We start from the raw sequence: 17,502 nt of genomic DNA on the forward strand, positions 1-17,502 counted from the left end.
GCTTTGAGGATGCAAGTGCGGCTACATCGCAAACAAGTCACAAACACATTAAAAAAAATAGTTTTTTTTTTTTGGGGGCACTTTGAGAGTTACACCACCCTTTAACAGACAGACGCACGCTTGTCGCTGCTGCTTTGAGGATGCAAGTGCGGCTACAGCCCACACAATTCACAAAGACAGAAAAAAAGAACAATATTTTTATTGTTTGTGTAGCATACTTTGAGGGTGTCACCACCCTTTAACAGACAGACGCACGCTTGTCGCTGCTGCTTTGAGGATGCAAGTGCGGCTACAGCCCACACAATTCACAAAGACAGAAAAAAAAGAACAATATTTTTATTGTTTGTGTAGCACACTTTGAGGGTGTCACCACCCTTTAACAGACAGACGCACGCTTGTCGCTGCTGCTTTAAGGATGCAGGTGCGGCTACAGCCCACACATTTCACAAAGACAGAAAAAAAAAGAACAATATTTTTATTGTTTGTGTAGCACACTTTGAGGGTGTCACCACCCTTTAACAGACAGATGCACGCTTGTCGCTGCTGCTTTGAGGATGCAAGTTCGGCTACAGCCCACACAATTCACAAAGACAGAAAAAAAAGAACAATATTTTTATTGTTTGTGTAGCACACTTTGAGGGTGTCACCACCCTTTAACAGACAGACGCACGCTTGTCGCTGCTGCTTTAAGGATGCAGGTGCGGCTACAGCCCACACATTTCACAAAGACAGAAAAAAAAGAAGAATATTTTTATTGTTTGTGTAGCACACTTTGAGGGTGTCACCACCCTTTAACAGACAGACGCACGCTTGTCGCTGCTGCTTTAAGGATGCAGGTGCGGCTACAGCCCACACATTTCACAAAGACCGAAAAAAAAAGAAGAATATTTTTATTGTTTGTGTAGCACACTTTGAGGGTGTCACCACCCTTTAACAGACAGACGCACGCTTGTCGCTGATGCTTTAAGGAAGCAGGTGCGGCTACAGCCCACACATTTCACAAAGACAGGAAAAAAAAGAAGAATATTTTTATTGTTTGTGTAGCACACTTTGAGGGTGTCACCACCCTTTAACAGACAGACGCACGCTTGTCGCTGCTGCTTTAAGGATGCAGGTGCGGCTACAGCCCACACATTTCACAAAGACAGAAAAAAAAGAACAATATTTTTATTGTTTGTGTAGCACACTTTGAGGGTGTCACCACCCTTTAACAGACAGACGCACGCTTGTCGCTGCTGCTTTGAGGATGCAAGTGCGCTACAGCCCACACAATTCAAAAAGACAGAAAAAAAAGAACAATATTTTTATTGTTTGTGTAGCACACTTTGAGGGTGTCACCACCCTTTAACAGACAGACGCACGCTTGTCGCTGCTGGTTTGAGGATGCAAGTGCGGCTACAGCCCACACAATTCACAAAGACAGAAAAAAAAAGAACAATATTTTTAACAGACAGACGCACGCTTGTCGCTGCTGCTTTGAGGATGCAAGTGCAGCTACAGCCCACACAATTCACAAAGACAGAAAAAAAAGAAGAATATTTTTATTGTTTGTGTAGCACACTTTGAGGGTGTCACCACCCTTTAACAGACAGGTGCACGCTTGTCGCTGCTGCTTTGAGGATGCAAGTGCGGCTACAGTCCACACAATTCACAAAGACAGAAAAAAAAGAACAATATTTTTATTGTTTGTGTAGCACACTTTGAGGGAGTCACCACCCTTTAACAGACAGACGCACGCTTGTCGCTGCTGCTTTAAGTATCCAGGTGCGGCTACAGCCAACACATTTCACAAAGACAGAAAATAAAAGAACAATATTTTTATTGTTTGTGTAGCACACTTTGAGGGTGTCAACACCCTTTAACAGACAGACGCACGCTTGTCGCTGCTGCTTTAAGGATGCAGGTGCGGCTACAGCCCACACATTTCACAAAGACAGAAAAAAAATGAAGAATATTTTTATTGTTTGTGTAGCAGACTTTGAGGGTGTCACCACCCTTTAACAAACAGACGCACGCTTGTCGCTGCTGCTTTGAGGATGCAAGTGCAGCTACAGCCCACACAATTCACAAAGACAGAAAAAAAAGAAGAATATTTTTATTGTTTGTGTAGCACACTTTGAGGGTGTCACCACCCTTTAACAGACAGATGCATGCTTGTCGCTGCTGCTTTGAGGATGCAAGTGTGGCTACAGCCCACACAATTCACAAAGACAGAAAAAAAAAGAACAATATTTTTAACAGACAGACGCACGCTTGTCGCTGCTACTTTGAGGATGCAAGTGCAGCTACAGCCCACACAATTCACAAAGACAGAAAAAAAGAAGAATATTTTTATTGTTTGTGTAGCACACTTTGAGGGTGTCACCACCCTTTAACACACAATTCACAAAGACAGAAAAAAAAAGAACAATATTTTTATTGTTTGTGTAGCACACTTTGAGGGTGTCACCACCCTTTAACAGACAGACGCACGCTTGTCGCTGCTACTTTGAGGATGCAAGTGCGGCTACAGCCCACACAATTCACAAAGACAGAAAAAAAAAGAACAATATTTTTAACAGACAGACGCACGCTTGTCGCTGCTGCTTTGAGGATGCAAGTGCAGCTACAGCCCACACAATTCACAAAGACAGAAAAAAAAGAAGAATATTTTTATTGTTTGTGTAGCACACTTTGAGGGTGTCACCACCCTTTAACAGACAGATGCACGCTTGTCGCTGCTGCTTTGAAGATGCAAGTGCGGCTACAGCCCACACAATTCACAAAGACAGAAAAAAAAGAACAATATTTTTATTGTTTGTGTAGCACACTTTGAGGGTGTCACCACCCTTTAACAGACAGATGCATGCTTGTCGCTGCTGCTTTAAGGATCCAGGTGCGGCTACAGCCCACACATTTCACAAAGACAGAAAAAAAAGAACAATATTTTTAATGTTTGTGTAGCACACTTTGAGGGTGTCACCACCCTTTAACAGACAGATGCACGCTTATCGCTGCTGCTTTAAGGATGCAGGTGCGGCTACAGCCCACACATTTCACAAAGACAGAAAAAAAAAGAAGAATATTTTTATTGTTTGTGTAGCAGACTTTGAGGGTGTCACCACCCTTTAACAGACAGACGCACGCTTGTCGCTGTTGCTTTGAGGATGCAAGTGCGGCTACATCGCACACAAGTCACAAACACATTAAAAAAAATAGTTTTTTATTTTTTGGAGCACTTTGAGAGTTACACCACCCTTTAACAGACAGACGCACGCTTGTCGCTGCTGCTTTGAGGATGCAAGTGCGGCTACAGCCCACACAATTCACAAAGACAGAAAAAAAGAACAATATTTTTATTGTTTGTGTAGCACACTTTGAGGGTGTCACCACCCTTTAACAGACAGACGCACGCTTGTCGCTGCTGCTTTGAGGATGCAAGTGCGGCTACAGCCCACACAATTCACAAAGACAGAAAAAAAAGAACAATATTTTTATTGTTTGTGTAGCACACATTGAGGGTGTCACCACCCTTTAACAGACAGACGCACGCTTGTCGCTGCTGCTTTAAGGATGCAGGTGCGGCTACAGCCCACACATTTCACAAAGACAGAAAAAAAAGAACAATATTTTTAATGTTTGTGTAGCACACTTTGAGGGTGTCACCACCATTTAACAGACAGACGCACGCTTGTCGCTGCTGCTTTAAGGATGCAGGTGCGGCTACAGCCCACACATTTCACAAAGACAGAAAAAAAAAGAAGAATATTTTTATTGTTTGTGTAGCACACTTTGAGGGTGTCACCACCCTTTAACAGACAGACGCACGCTTGTCGCTGTTGCTTTGAGGATGCAAGTGCGGCTACATCGCACACAAGTCACAAACACATTAAAAAAAATAGTTTTTTATTTTTTGGAGCACTTTGAGAGTTACACCACCCTTTAACAGACAGACGCACGCTTGTCGCTGCTGCTTTGAGGATGCAAGTGCGGCTACAGCCCACACAATTCACAAAGACAGAAAAAAAGAACAATATTTTTATTGTTTGTGTAGCATACTTTGAGGGTGTCACCACCCTTTAACAGACAGACGCACGCTTGTCGCTGCTGCTTTGAGGATGCAAGTGCGGCTACAGCCCACACAATTCACAAAGACAGAAAAAAAAGAACAATATTTTTATTGTTTGTGTAGCACACTTTGAGGGTGTCACCACCCTTTAACAGACAGACGCACGCTTGTCGCTGCTGCTTTAAGGATGCAGGTGCGGCTACAGCCCACACATTTCACAAAGACAGAAAAAAAAGAACAATATTTTTATTGTTTGTGTAGCACACTTTGAGGGTGTCACCACCCTTTAACAGACAGATGCACGCTTGTCGCTGCTGCTTTGAGGATGCAAGTTCGGCTACAGCCCACACAATTCACAAAGACAGAAAAAAAAGAACAATATTTTTATTGTTTGTGTAGCACACTTTGAGGGTGTCACCACCCTTTAACAGACAGACGCACGCTTGTCGCTGCTGCTTTAAGGATGCAGGTGCGGCTACAGCCCACACATTTCACAAAGACAGAAAAAAAAGAAGAATATTTTTATTGTTTGTGTAGCACACTTTGAGGGTGTCACCACCCTTTAACAGACAGACGCACGCTTGTCGCTGCTGCTTTAAGGATGCAGGTGCGGCTACAGCCCACACATTTCACAAAGACCGAAAAAAAAAGAAGAATATTTTTATTGTTTGTGTAGCACACTTTGAGGGTGTCACCACCCTTTAACAGACAGACGCACGCTTGTCGCTGATGCTTTAAGGAAGCAGGTGCGGCTACAGCCCACACATTTCACAAAGACAGGAAAAAAAAGAAGAATATTTTTATTGTTTGTGTAGCACACTTTGAGGGTGTCACCACCCTTTAACAGACAGACGCACACTTGTCGCTGCTGCTTTAAGGATGCAGGTGCGGCTACAGCCCACACATTTCACAAAGACAGAAAAAAAAAGAACAATATTTTTATTGTTTGTGTAGCACACTTTGAGGGTGTCACCACCCTTTAACAGACAGACGCACGCTTGTCGCTGCTGCTTTGAGGATGCAAGTGCGCTACAGCCCACACAATTCAAAAAGACAGAAAAAAAAAGAACAATATTTTTATTGTTTGTGTAGCACACTTTGAGGGTGTCACCACCCTTTAACAGACAGACGCACGCTTGTCGCTGCTGGTTTGAGGATGCAAGTGCGGCTACAGCCCACACAATTCACAAAGACAGAAAAAAAAAGAACAATATTTTTAACAGACAGACGCACGCTTGTCGCTGCTGCTTTGAGGATGCAAGTGCAGCTACAGCCCACACAATTCACAAAGACAGAAAAAAAAGAAGAATATTTTTATTGTTTGTGTAGCACACTTTGAGGGTGTCACCACCCTTTAACAGACAGGTGCACGCTTGTCGCTGCTGCTTTGAGGATGCAAGTGCGGCTACAGCCCACACAATTCACAAAGACAGAAAAAAAAGAAGAATATTTTTATTGTTTGTGTAGCACACTTTGAGGGAGTCACCACCCTTTAACAGACAGACGCACGCTTGTCGCTGCTGCTTTAAGTATCCAGGTGCGGCTACAGCCAACACATTTCACAAAGACAGAAAAAAAAAGAACAATATTTTTATTGTTTGTGTAGCACACTTTGAGGGTGTCAACACCCTTTAACAGACAGACGCACGCTTGTCGCTGCTGCTTTAAGGATGCAGGTGCGGCTACAGCCCACACATTTCACAAAGACAGAAAAAAAAGAAGAATATTTTTATTGTTTGTGTAGCAGACTTTGAGGGTGTCACCACCCTTTAACAAACAGACGCACGCTTGTCGCTGCTGCTTTGAGGATGCAAGTGCAGCTACAGCCCACACAATTCACAAAGACAGAAAAAAAAGAAGAATATTTTTATTGTTTGTGTAGCACACTTTGAGGGTGTCACCACCCTTTAACAGACAGATGCACGCTTGTCGCTGCTGCTTTGAGGATGCAAGTGTGGCTACAGCCCACACATTTCACAAAGACAGAAAAAAAAAGAACAATATTTTTAACAGACAGACGCACGCTTGTCGCTGCTACTTTGAGGATGCAAGTGCAGCTACAGCCCACACAATTCACAAAGACAGAAAAAAAGAAGAATATTTTTATTGTTTGTGTAGCACACTTTGAGGGTGTCACCACCCTTTAACACACAATTCACAAAGACAGAAAAAAAAGAACAATATTTTTATTGTTTGTGTAGCACACTTTGAGGGTGTCACCACCCTTTAACAGACAGACGCACGCTTGTCGCTGCTACTTTGAGGATGCAAGTGCGGCTACAGCCCACACAATTCACAAAGACAGAAAAAAAAAAGAACAATATTTTTAACAGACAGACGCACGCTTGTCGCTGCTGCTTTGAGGATGCAAGTGCAGCTACAGCCCACACAATTCACAAAGACAGAAAAAAAAGAAGAATATTTTTATTGTTTGTGTAGCACACTTTGAGGGTGTCACCACCCTTTAACAGACAGATGCACGCTTGTCGCTGCTGCTTTGAAGATGCAAGTGCGGCTACAGCCCACACAATTCACAAAGACAGAAAAAAAAGAACAATATTTTTATTGTTTGTGTAGCACACTTTGAGGGTGTCACCACCCTTTAACAGACAGACGCATGCTTGTCGCTGCTGCTTTAAGGATCCAGGTGCGGCTACAGCCCACACATTTCACAAAGACAGAAAAAAAAGAACAATATTTTTAATGTTTGTGTAGCACACTTTGAGGGTGTCACCACCCTTTAACAGACAGACGCACGCTTGTCGCTGCTGCTTTAAGGATGCAGGTGCGGCTACAGCCCACACATTTCACAAAGACAGAAAAAAAAAGAAGAATATTTTTATTGTTTGTGTAGCAGACTTTGAGGGTGTCACCACCCTTTAACAGACAGACGCACGCTTGTCGCTGTTGCTTTGAGGATGCAAGTGCGGCTACATCGCACACAAGTCACAAACACATTAAAAAAAATAGTTTTTTATTTTTTGGAGCACTTTGAGAGTTACACCACCCTTTAACAGACAGACGCACGCTTGTCGCTGCTGCTTTGAGGATGCAAGTGCGGCTACAGCCCACACAATTCACAAAGACAGAAAAAAAGAACAATATTTTTATTGTTTGTGTAGCACACTTTGAGGGTGTCACCACCCTTTAACAGACAGACGCACGCTTGTCGCTGCTGCTTTGAGGATGCAAGTGCGGCTACAGCCCACACAATTCACAAAGACAGAAAAAAAAGAACAATATTTTTATTGTTTGTGTAGCACACTTTGAGGGTGTCACCACCCTTTAACAGACAGACGCACGCTTGTCGCTGCTGCTTTAAGGATGCAGGTGCGGCTACAGGCCACACATTTCACAAAGACAGAAAAAAAAAGAACAATATTTTTATTGTTTGTGTAGCACACTTTGAGGGTGTCACCACCCTTTAACAGACAGATGCACGCTTGTCGCTGCTGCTTTGAGGATGCAAGTTCGGCTACAGCCCACACAATTCACAAAGACAGAAAAAAAAGAACAATATTTTTATTGTTTGTGTAGCACACTTTGAGGTTGTCACCACCCTTTAACAGACAGACGCACGGTTGTCGCTGCTGCTTTAAGGATGCAGGTGCGGCTACAGCCCACACATTTCACAAAGACAGAAAAAAAAGAAGAATATTTTTATTGTTTGTGTAGCACACTTTGAGGGTGTCACCACCCTTTAACAGACAGACGCACGCTTGTCGCTGCTGCTTTAAGGATGCAGGTGAGGCTACAGCCCACACATTTCACAAAGACAGAAAAAAAAGAAGAATATTTTTATTGTTTGTGTAGCACACTTTGAGGGTGTCACCACCCTTTAACAGACAGACGCACGCTTGTCGCTGATGCTTTAAGGAAGCAGGTGCGGCTACAGCCCACACATTTCACAAAGACAGGAAAAAAAAGAAGAATATTTTTATTGTTTGTGTAGCACACTTTGAGGGTGTCACCACCCTTTAACAGACAGACGCACGCTTGTCGCTGCTGCTTTGACGATGCAAGTGCAGCTACAGCCCACACAATTCACAAAGACAGAAAAAAAAGAAGAATATTTTTATTGTTTGTGTAGCACACTTTGAGGGTGTCACCACCCTTTAACAGACAGACGCACGCTTGTCGCTGCTGCTTTAAGGATGCAGGTGCGGCTACAGCCCACACATTTCACAAAGACAGAAAAAAAAGAACAATATTTTAATTGTTTGTGTAGCACACTTTGAGGGTGTCACCACCCTTTAACAGACAGACACACGCTTGTCGCTGCTGCTTTAAGGATGCAGGTGCGGCTACAGCCCACACATTTCACAAAGACAGAAAAAAAAAGAATATTTTTATTGTTTGTGTAGCACACTTTGAGGGTGTCACCACCCTTTAACAGACAGATGCACGCTTGTCGCTGCTGCTTTGAGGATGCAAGTGCGGCTACAGCCCACACAATTCACAAAGAAAGAAAAAAAAAGAAGAATATTTTTATTGTTTGTGTAGCACACTTTGAGGGTGTCACCACCCTTTAACAGACAGACGCACGCTTGTCGCTGCTGCTTTGAGGATGCAAGTGCGCTACAGCCCACACAATTCACAAAGACAGAAAAAAAAAGAACAATATTTTAATTGTTTGTGTAGCACACTTTGAGGGTGTCACCACCCTTTAACAGACAGACGCACGCTTGTCGCTGCTGGTTTGAGGATGCAAGTGCGGCTAAAGCCCACACAATTCACAAAGACAGAAAAAAAAAGAACAATATTTTTAACAGACAGACGCACGCTTGTCGCTGCTGCTTTGAGGATGCAAGTGCAGCTACAGCCCACACAATTCACAAAGAAAAAAAAGAAGAATATTTTTATTGTTTGTGTAGCACACTTTGAGGGTGTCACCACCCTTTAACAAACAGACGCACGCTTGTCGCTGCTGCTTTGAGGATGCAAGTGCAGCTACAGCCCACACAATTCACAAAGACAGAAAAAAAGAAGAATATTTTTATTGTTTGTGTAGCACACTTTGAGGGTGTCACCACCCTTTAACAGACAGACGCACGCTTGTCGCTGCTGCTTTGAGGATGCAAGTGCGGCTACAGCCCACACAATTCACAAAGACAGAAAAAAAAAGAACAATATTTTTAACAGACAGACGCACGCTTGTCGCTGCTACTTTGAGGATGCAAGTGCAGCTACAGCCCACACAATTCACAAAGACAGAAAAAAAGAAGAATATTTTTATTGTTTGTGTAGCACACTTTGAGGGTGTCACCACCCTTTAACACACAATTCACAAAGACAGAAAAAAAAAGAACAATATTTTTATTGTTTGTGTAGCACACTTTGAGGGTGTCACCACCCTTTAACAGACAGACGCACGGTTGTCGCTGCTACTTTGAGGATGCAAGTGCGGCTACAGCCCACACAATTCACAAAGACAGAAAAAAAAAAGAACAATATTTTTAACAGACAGACGCACGCTTGTCGCTGCTGCTTTGAGGATGCAAGTGCAGCTACAGCCCACACAATTCACAAAGACAGAAAAAAAAGAAGAATATTTTTATTGTTTGTGTAGCACACTTTGAGGGTGTCACCACCCTTTAACAGACAGATGCACGCTTGTCGCTGCTGCTTTGAGGATGCAAGTGCGGCTACAGCCCACACAATTCACAAAGACAGAAAAAAAAGAACAATATTTTTATTGTTTGTGTAGCACACTTTGAGGGTGTCACCACCCTTTAACAGACAGACGCATGCTTGTCGCTGCTGCTTTAAGGATCCAGGTGCGGCTACAGCCGACACATTTCACAAAGACAGAAAAAAAAGAACAATATTTTTAATGTTTGTGTAGCACACTTTGAGGGTGTCACCACCCTTTAACAGACAGACGCACGCTTGTCGCTGCTGCTTTAAGGATGCAGGTGCGGCTACAGCCCACACATTTCACAAAGACAGAAAAAAAAAGAATATTTTTATTGTTTGTGTAGCACACTTTGAGGGTGTCACCACCCTTTAACAGACAGACGCACGCTTGTCGCTGTTGCTTTGAGGATGCAAGTGCGGCTACATCGCACACAAGTCACAAACACATTAAAAAAAATAGTTTTTTATTTTTTGGAGCACTTTGAGAGTTACACCACCCTTTAACAGACAGACGCACGCTTGTCGCTGCTGCTTTGAGGATGCAAGTGCGGCTACAGCCCACACAATTCACAAAGACAGAAAAAAAGAACAATATTTTTATTGTTTGTGTAGCACACTTTGAGGGTGTCACCACCCTTTAACAGACAGACGCACGCTTGTCGCTGCTGCTTTGAGGATGCAAGTGCGGCTACAGCCCACACAATTCACAAAGACAGAAAAAAAGAAGAATATTTTTATTGTTTGTGTAGCACACTTTGAGGGTGTCACCACCCTTTAACACACAATTCACAAAGACAGAAAAAAAAAGAACAATATTTTTATTGTTTGTGTAGCACACTTTGAGGGTGTCACCACCCTTTAACAGACAGACGCACGCTTGTCGCTGCTACTTTGAGGATGCAAGTGCGGCTACAGCCCACACAATTCACAAAGACAGAAAAAAAAAAGAACAATATTTTTAACAGACAGACGCACGCTTGTCGCTGCTGCTTTGAGGATGCAAGTGCAGCTACAGCCCACACAATTCACAAAGACAGAAAAAAAAGAAGAATATTTTTACTGTTTGTGTAGCACACTTTGAGGGTGTCACCACCCTTTAACAGACAGATGCACGCTTGTCGCTGCTGCCTTGAAGATGCAAGTGCGGCTACAGCCCACACAATTCACAAAGACAGAAAAAAAAGAACAATATTTTTATTGTTTGTGTAGCACACTTTGAGGGTGTCACCACCCTTTAACAGACAGACGCATGCTTGTCGCTGCTGCTTTAAGGATCCAGGTGCGGCTACAGCCCACACATTTCACAAAGACAGAAAAAAAAGAACAATATTTTTAATGTTTGTGTAGCACACTTTGAGGGTGTCACCACCCTTTAACAGACAGACGCACGCTTGTCACTGCTGCTTTAAGGATGCAGGTGCGGCTACAGCCCACACATTTCACAAAGACAGAAAAAAAAAGAAGAATATTTTTATTGTTTGTGTAGCAGACTTTGAGGGTGTCACCACCCTTTAACAGACAGACGCACGCTTGTCGCTGTTGCTTTGAGGATGCAAGTGCGGCTACATCGCACACAAGTCACAAACACATTAAAAAAAATAGTTTTTTATTTTTTGGAGCACTTTGAGAGTTACACCACCCTTTAATAGACAGACGCACGCTTGTCGCTGCTGCTTTGAGGATGCAAGTGCGGCTACAGCCCACACAATTCACAAAGACAGAAAAAAAGAACAATATTTTTATTGTTTGTGTAGCACACTTTGAGGGTGTCACCACCCTTTAACAGACAGACGCACGCTTGTCGCTGCTGCTTTGAGGATGCAAGTGCGGCTACAGCCCACACAATTCACAAAGACAGAAAAAAAAGAACAATATTTTTATTGTTTGTGTAGCACACTTTGAGGGTGTCACCACCCTTTAACAGACAGACGCACGCTTGTCGCTGCTGCTTTAAGGATGCAGGTGCGGCTACAGCCCACACATTTCACAAAGACAGAAAAAAAAAGAAGAATATTTTTATTGTTTGTGTAGCACACTTTGAGGGTGTCACCACCCTTTAACAGACAGATGCACGCTTGTCGCTGCTGCTTTGAGGATGCAAGTTCGGCTACAGCCCACACAATTCACAAAGACAGAAAAAAAAGAACAATATTTTTATTGTTTGTGTAGCACACTTTGAGGTTGTCACCACCCTTTAACAGACAGACGCATGGTTGTCGCTGCTGCTTTAAGGATGCAGGTGCGGCTACAGCCCACACATTTCACAAAGACAGAAAAAAAAGAAGAATATTTTTATTGTTTGTGTAGCACACTTTGAGGGTGTCACCACCCTTTAACAGACAGACGCACGCTTGTCGCTGCTGCTTTAAGGATGCAGGTGCGGCTACAGCCCACACATTTCACAAAGACAGAAAAAAAAAGAAGAATATTTTTATTGTTTGTGTAGCACACTTTGAGGGTGTCACCACCCTTTAACAGACAGACGCACGCTTGTCGCTGATGCTTTAAAGAAGCAGGTGCGGCTACAGCCCACACATTTCACAAAGACAGGAAAAAAAAGAAGAATATTTTTATTGTTTGTGTAGCACACTTTGAGGGTGTCACCACCCTTTAACAGACAGACGCACGCTTGTCGCTGCTGCTTTGAGGATGCAAGTGCGGCTACAGCCCACACAATTCACAAAGACAGAAAAAAAAAGAACAATATTTTTAACAGACAGACGCACGCTTGTCGCTGCTACTTTGAGGATGCAAGTGCAGCTACAGCCCACACAATTCACAAAGACAGAAAAAAAGAAGAATATTTTTATTGTTTGTGTAGCACACTTTGAGGGTGTCACCACCCTTTAACACACAATTCACAAAGACAGAAAAAAAAAGAACAATATTTTTATTGTTTGTGTAGCACACTTTGAGGGTGTCACCACCCTTTAACAGACAGACGCACGGTTGTCGCTGCTACTTTGAGGATGCAAGTGCGGCTACAGCCCACACAATTCACAAAGACAGAAAAAAAAAAGAACAATATTTTTAACAGACAGACGCACGCTTGTCGCTGCTGCTTTGAGGATGCAAGTGCAGCTACAGCCCACACAATTCACAAAGACAGAAAAAAAAGAAGAATATTTTTATTGTTTGTGTAGCACACTTTGAGGGTGTCACCACCCTTTAACAGACAGATGCACGCTTGTCGCTGCTGCTTTGAGGATGCAAGTGCGGCTACAGCCCACACAATTCACAAAGACAGAAAAAAAAGAACAATATTTTTATTGTTTGTGTAGCACACTTTGAGGGTGTCACCACCCTTTAACAGACAGACGCATGCTTGTCGCTGCTGCTTTAAGGATCCAGGTGCGGCTACAGCCGACACATTTCACAAAGACAGAAAAAAAAGAACAATATTTTTAATGTTTGTGTAGCACACTTTGAGGGTGTCACCACCCTTTAACAGACAGACGCACGCTTGTCGCTGCTGCTTTAAGGATGCAGGTGCGGCTACAGCCCACACATTTCACAAAGACAGAAAAAAAAAGAATATTTTTATTGTTTGTGTAGCACACTTTGAGGGTGTCACCACCCTTTAACAGACAGACGCACGCTTGTCGCTGTTGCTTTGAGGATGCAAGTGCGGCTACATCGCACACAAGTCACAAACACATTAAAAAAAATAGTTTTTTATTTTTTGGAGCACTTTGAGAGTTACACCACCCTTTAACAGACAGACGCACGCTTGTCGCTGCTGCTTTGAGGATGCAAGTGCGGCTACAGCCCACACAATTCACAAAGACAGAAAAAAAGAACAATATTTTTATTGTTTGTGTAGCACACTTTGAGGGTGTCACCACCCTTTAACAGACAGACGCACGCTTGTCGCTGCTGCTTTGAGGATGCAAGTGCGGCTACAGCCCACACAATTCACAAAGACAGAAAAAAAGAAGAATATTTTTATTGTTTGTGTAGCACACTTTGAGGGTGTCACCACCCTTTAACACACAATTCACAAAGACAGAAAAAAAAAGAACAATATTTTTATTGTTTGTGTAGCACACTTTGAGGGTGTCACCACCCTTTAACAGACAGACGCACGCTTGTCGCTGCTACTTTGAGGATGCAAGTGCGGCTACAGCCCACACAATTCACAAAGACAGAAAAAAAAAAGAACAATATTTTTAACAGACAGACGCACGCTTGTCGCTGCTGCTTTAAGGATGCAGGTGCGGCTACAGCCCACACATTTCACAAAGACAGAAAAAAAAAGTAGAATATTTTTATTGTTTGTGTAGCAGACTTTGAGGGTGTCACCACCCTTTAACAGACAGACGCACGCTTGTCGCTGTTGCTTTGAGGATGCAAGTGCGGCTACATCGCACACAAGTCACAAACACATTAAAAAAAATAGTTTTTTATTTTTTGGAGCACTTTGAGAGTTACACCACCCTTTAATAGACAGACGCACGCTTGTCGCTGCTGCTTTGAGGATGCAAGTGCGGCTACAGCCCACACAATTCACAAAGACAGAAAAAAAGAACAATATTTTTATTGTTTGTGTAGCACACTTTGAGGGTGTCACCACCCTTTAACAGACAGACGCACGCTTGTCGCTGCTGCTTTGAGGATGCAAGTGCGGCTACAGCCCACACAATTCACAAAGACAGAAAAAAAAGAACAATATTTTTATTGTTTGTGTAGCACACTTTGAGGGTGTCACCACCCTTTAACAGACAGACGCACGCTTGTCGCTGCTGCTTTAAGGATGCAGGTGCGGCTACAGCCCACACATTTCACAAAGACAGAAAAAAAAAGAAGAATATTTTTATTGTTTGTGTAGCACACTTTGAGGGTGTCACCACCCTTTAACAGACAGATGCACGCTTGTCGCTGCTGCTTTGAGGATGCAAGTTCGGCTACAGCCCACACAATTCACAAAGACAGAAAAAAAAGAACAATATTTTTATTGTTTGTGTAGCACACTTTGAGGTTGTCACCACCCTTTAACAGACAGACGCATGGTTGTCGCTGCTGCTTTAAGGATGCAGGTGCGGCTACAGCCCACACATTTCACAAAGACAGAAAAAAAAGAAGAATATTTTTATTGTTTGTGTAGCACACTTTGAGGGTGTCACCACCCTTTAACAGACAGACGCACGCTTGTCGCTGCTGCTTTAAGGATGCAGGTGCGGCTACAGCCCACACATTTCACAAAGACAGAAAAAAAAAGAAGAATATTTTTATTGTTTGTGTAGCACACTTTGAGGGTGTCACCACCCTTTAACAGACAGACGCACGCTTGTCGCTGATGCTTTAAGGAAGCAGGTGCGGCTACAGCCCACACATTTCACAAAGACAGGAAAAAAAAGAAGAATATTTTTATTGTTTGTGTAGCACACTTTGAGGGTGTCACCACCCTTTAACAGACAGACGCACGCTTGTCGCTGCTGCTTTGAGGATGCAAGAGCGGCTACAGCCCACACAATTCACAAAGACAGAAAAAAAAAGAACAATATTTTTAACAGACAGACGCACGCTTGTCGCTGCTACTTTGAGGATGCAAGTGCAGCTACAGCCCACACAATTCACAAAGACAGAAAAAAAGAAGAATATTTTTATTGTTTGTGTAGCACACTTTGAGGGTGTCACCACCCTTTAACACACAATTCACAAAGACAGAAAAAAAAAGAACAATATTTTTATTGTTTGTGTAGCACACTTTGAGGGTGTCACCACCCTTTAACAGACAGACGCACGGTTGTCGCTGCTACTTTGAGGATGCAAGTGCGGCTACAGCCCACACAATTCACAAAGACAGAAAAAAAAAAGAACAATATTTTTAACAGACAGACGCACGCTTGTCGCTGCTGCTTTGAGGATGCAAGTGCAGCTACAGCCCACACAATTCACAAAGACAGAAAAAAAAGAAGAATATTTTTATTGTTTGTGTAGCACACTTTGAGGGTGTCACCACCCTTTAACAGACAGATGCACGCTTGTCGCTGCTGCTTTGAGGATGCAAGTGCGGCTACAGCCCACACAATTCACAAAGACAGAAAAAAAAGAACAATATTTTTATTGTTTGTGTAGCACACTTTGAGGGTGTCACCACCCTTTAACAGACAGACGCATGCTTGTCGCTGCTGCTTTAAGGATCCAGGTGCGGCTACAGCCGACACATTTCACAAAGACAGAAAAAAAAGAACAATATTTTTAATGTTTGTGTAGCACACTTTGAGGGTGTCACCACCCTTTAACAGACAGACGCACGCTTGTCGCTGCTGCTTTAAGGATGCAGGTGCGGCTACAGCCCACACATTTCACAAAGACAGAAAAAAAAAGAATATTTTTATTGTTTGTGTAGCACACTTTGAGGGTGTCACCACCCTTTAACAGACAGACGCACGCTTGTCGCTGTTGCTTTGAGGATGCAAGTGCGGCTACATCGCACACAAGTCACAAACACATTAAAAAAAATAGTTTTTTATTTTTTGGAGCACTTTGAGAGTTACACCACCCTTTAACAGACAGACGCACGCTTGTCGCTGCTGCTTTGAGGATGCAAGTGCGGCTACAGCCCACACAATTCACAAAGACAGAAAAAAAGAACAATATTTTTATTGTTTGTGTAGCACACTTTGAGGGTGTCACCACCCTTTAACAGACAGACGCACGCTTGTCGCTGCTGCTTTGAGGATGCAAGTGCGGCTACAGCCCACACAATTCACAAAGACAGAAAAAAAGAAGAATATTTTTATTGTTTGTGTAGCACACTTTGAGGGTGTCACCACCCTTTAACACACAATTCACAAAGACAGAAAAAAAAAGAACAATATTTTTATTGTTTGTGTAGCACACTTTGAGGGTGTCACCACCCTTTAACAGACAGACGCACGCTTGTCGCTGCTACTTTGAGGATGCAAGTGCGGCTACAGCCCACACAATTCACAAAGACAGAAAAAAAAAAGAACAATATTTTTAACAGACAGACGCACGCTTGTCGCTGCTGCTTTAAGGATGCAGGTGCGGCTACAGCCCACACATTTCACAAAGACAGAAAAAAAAAGAAGAATATTTTTATTGTTTGTGTAGCAGACTTTGAGGGTGTCACCACCCTTTAACAGACAGACGCACGCTTGTCGCTGTTGCTTTGAGGATGCAAGTGCGGCTACATCGCACACAAGTCACAAACACATTAAAAAAAATAGTTTTTTATTTTTTGGAGCACTTTGAGAGTTACACCACCCTTTAATAGACAGACGCACGCTTGTCGCTGCTGCTTTGAGGATGCAAGTGCGGCTACAGCCCACACAATTCACAAAGACAGAAAAAAAGAACAATATTTTTATTGTTTGTGTAGCACACTTTGAGGGTGTCACCGCCCTTTAACAGACAGACGCACGCTTGTCGCTGCTGCTTTGAGGATGCAAGTGCGGCTACAGCCCACACAATTCACAAAGACAGAAAAAAAAGAACAATATTTTTATTGTTTGTGTAGCACACTTTGAGGGTGTCACCACCCTTTAACAGACAGACGCACGCTTGTCGCTGCTGCTTTAAGGATGCAGGTGCGGCTACAGCCCACACATTTCACAAAGACAGAAAAAAAAAGAAGAATATTTTTATTGTTTGTGTAGCACACTTTGAGGGTGTCACCACCCTTTAACAGACAGATGCACGCTTGTCGCTGCTGCTTTGAGGATGCAAGTTCGGCTACAGCCCACACAATTCACAAAGACAGAAAAAAAAGAACAATATTTTTATTGTTTGTGTAGCACACTTTGAGGTTGTCACCACCCTTTAACAGACAGACGCATGGTTGTCGCTGC

This window comes from Taudactylus pleione, unplaced genomic scaffold (assembly GCF_031769625.1).
Source record: "Taudactylus pleione unplaced genomic scaffold, aTauple2 ptg000225l, whole genome shotgun sequence".
In the NCBI taxonomy this organism is placed as follows: Eukaryota; Metazoa; Chordata; class Amphibia; order Anura; family Myobatrachidae; genus Taudactylus; species Taudactylus pleione.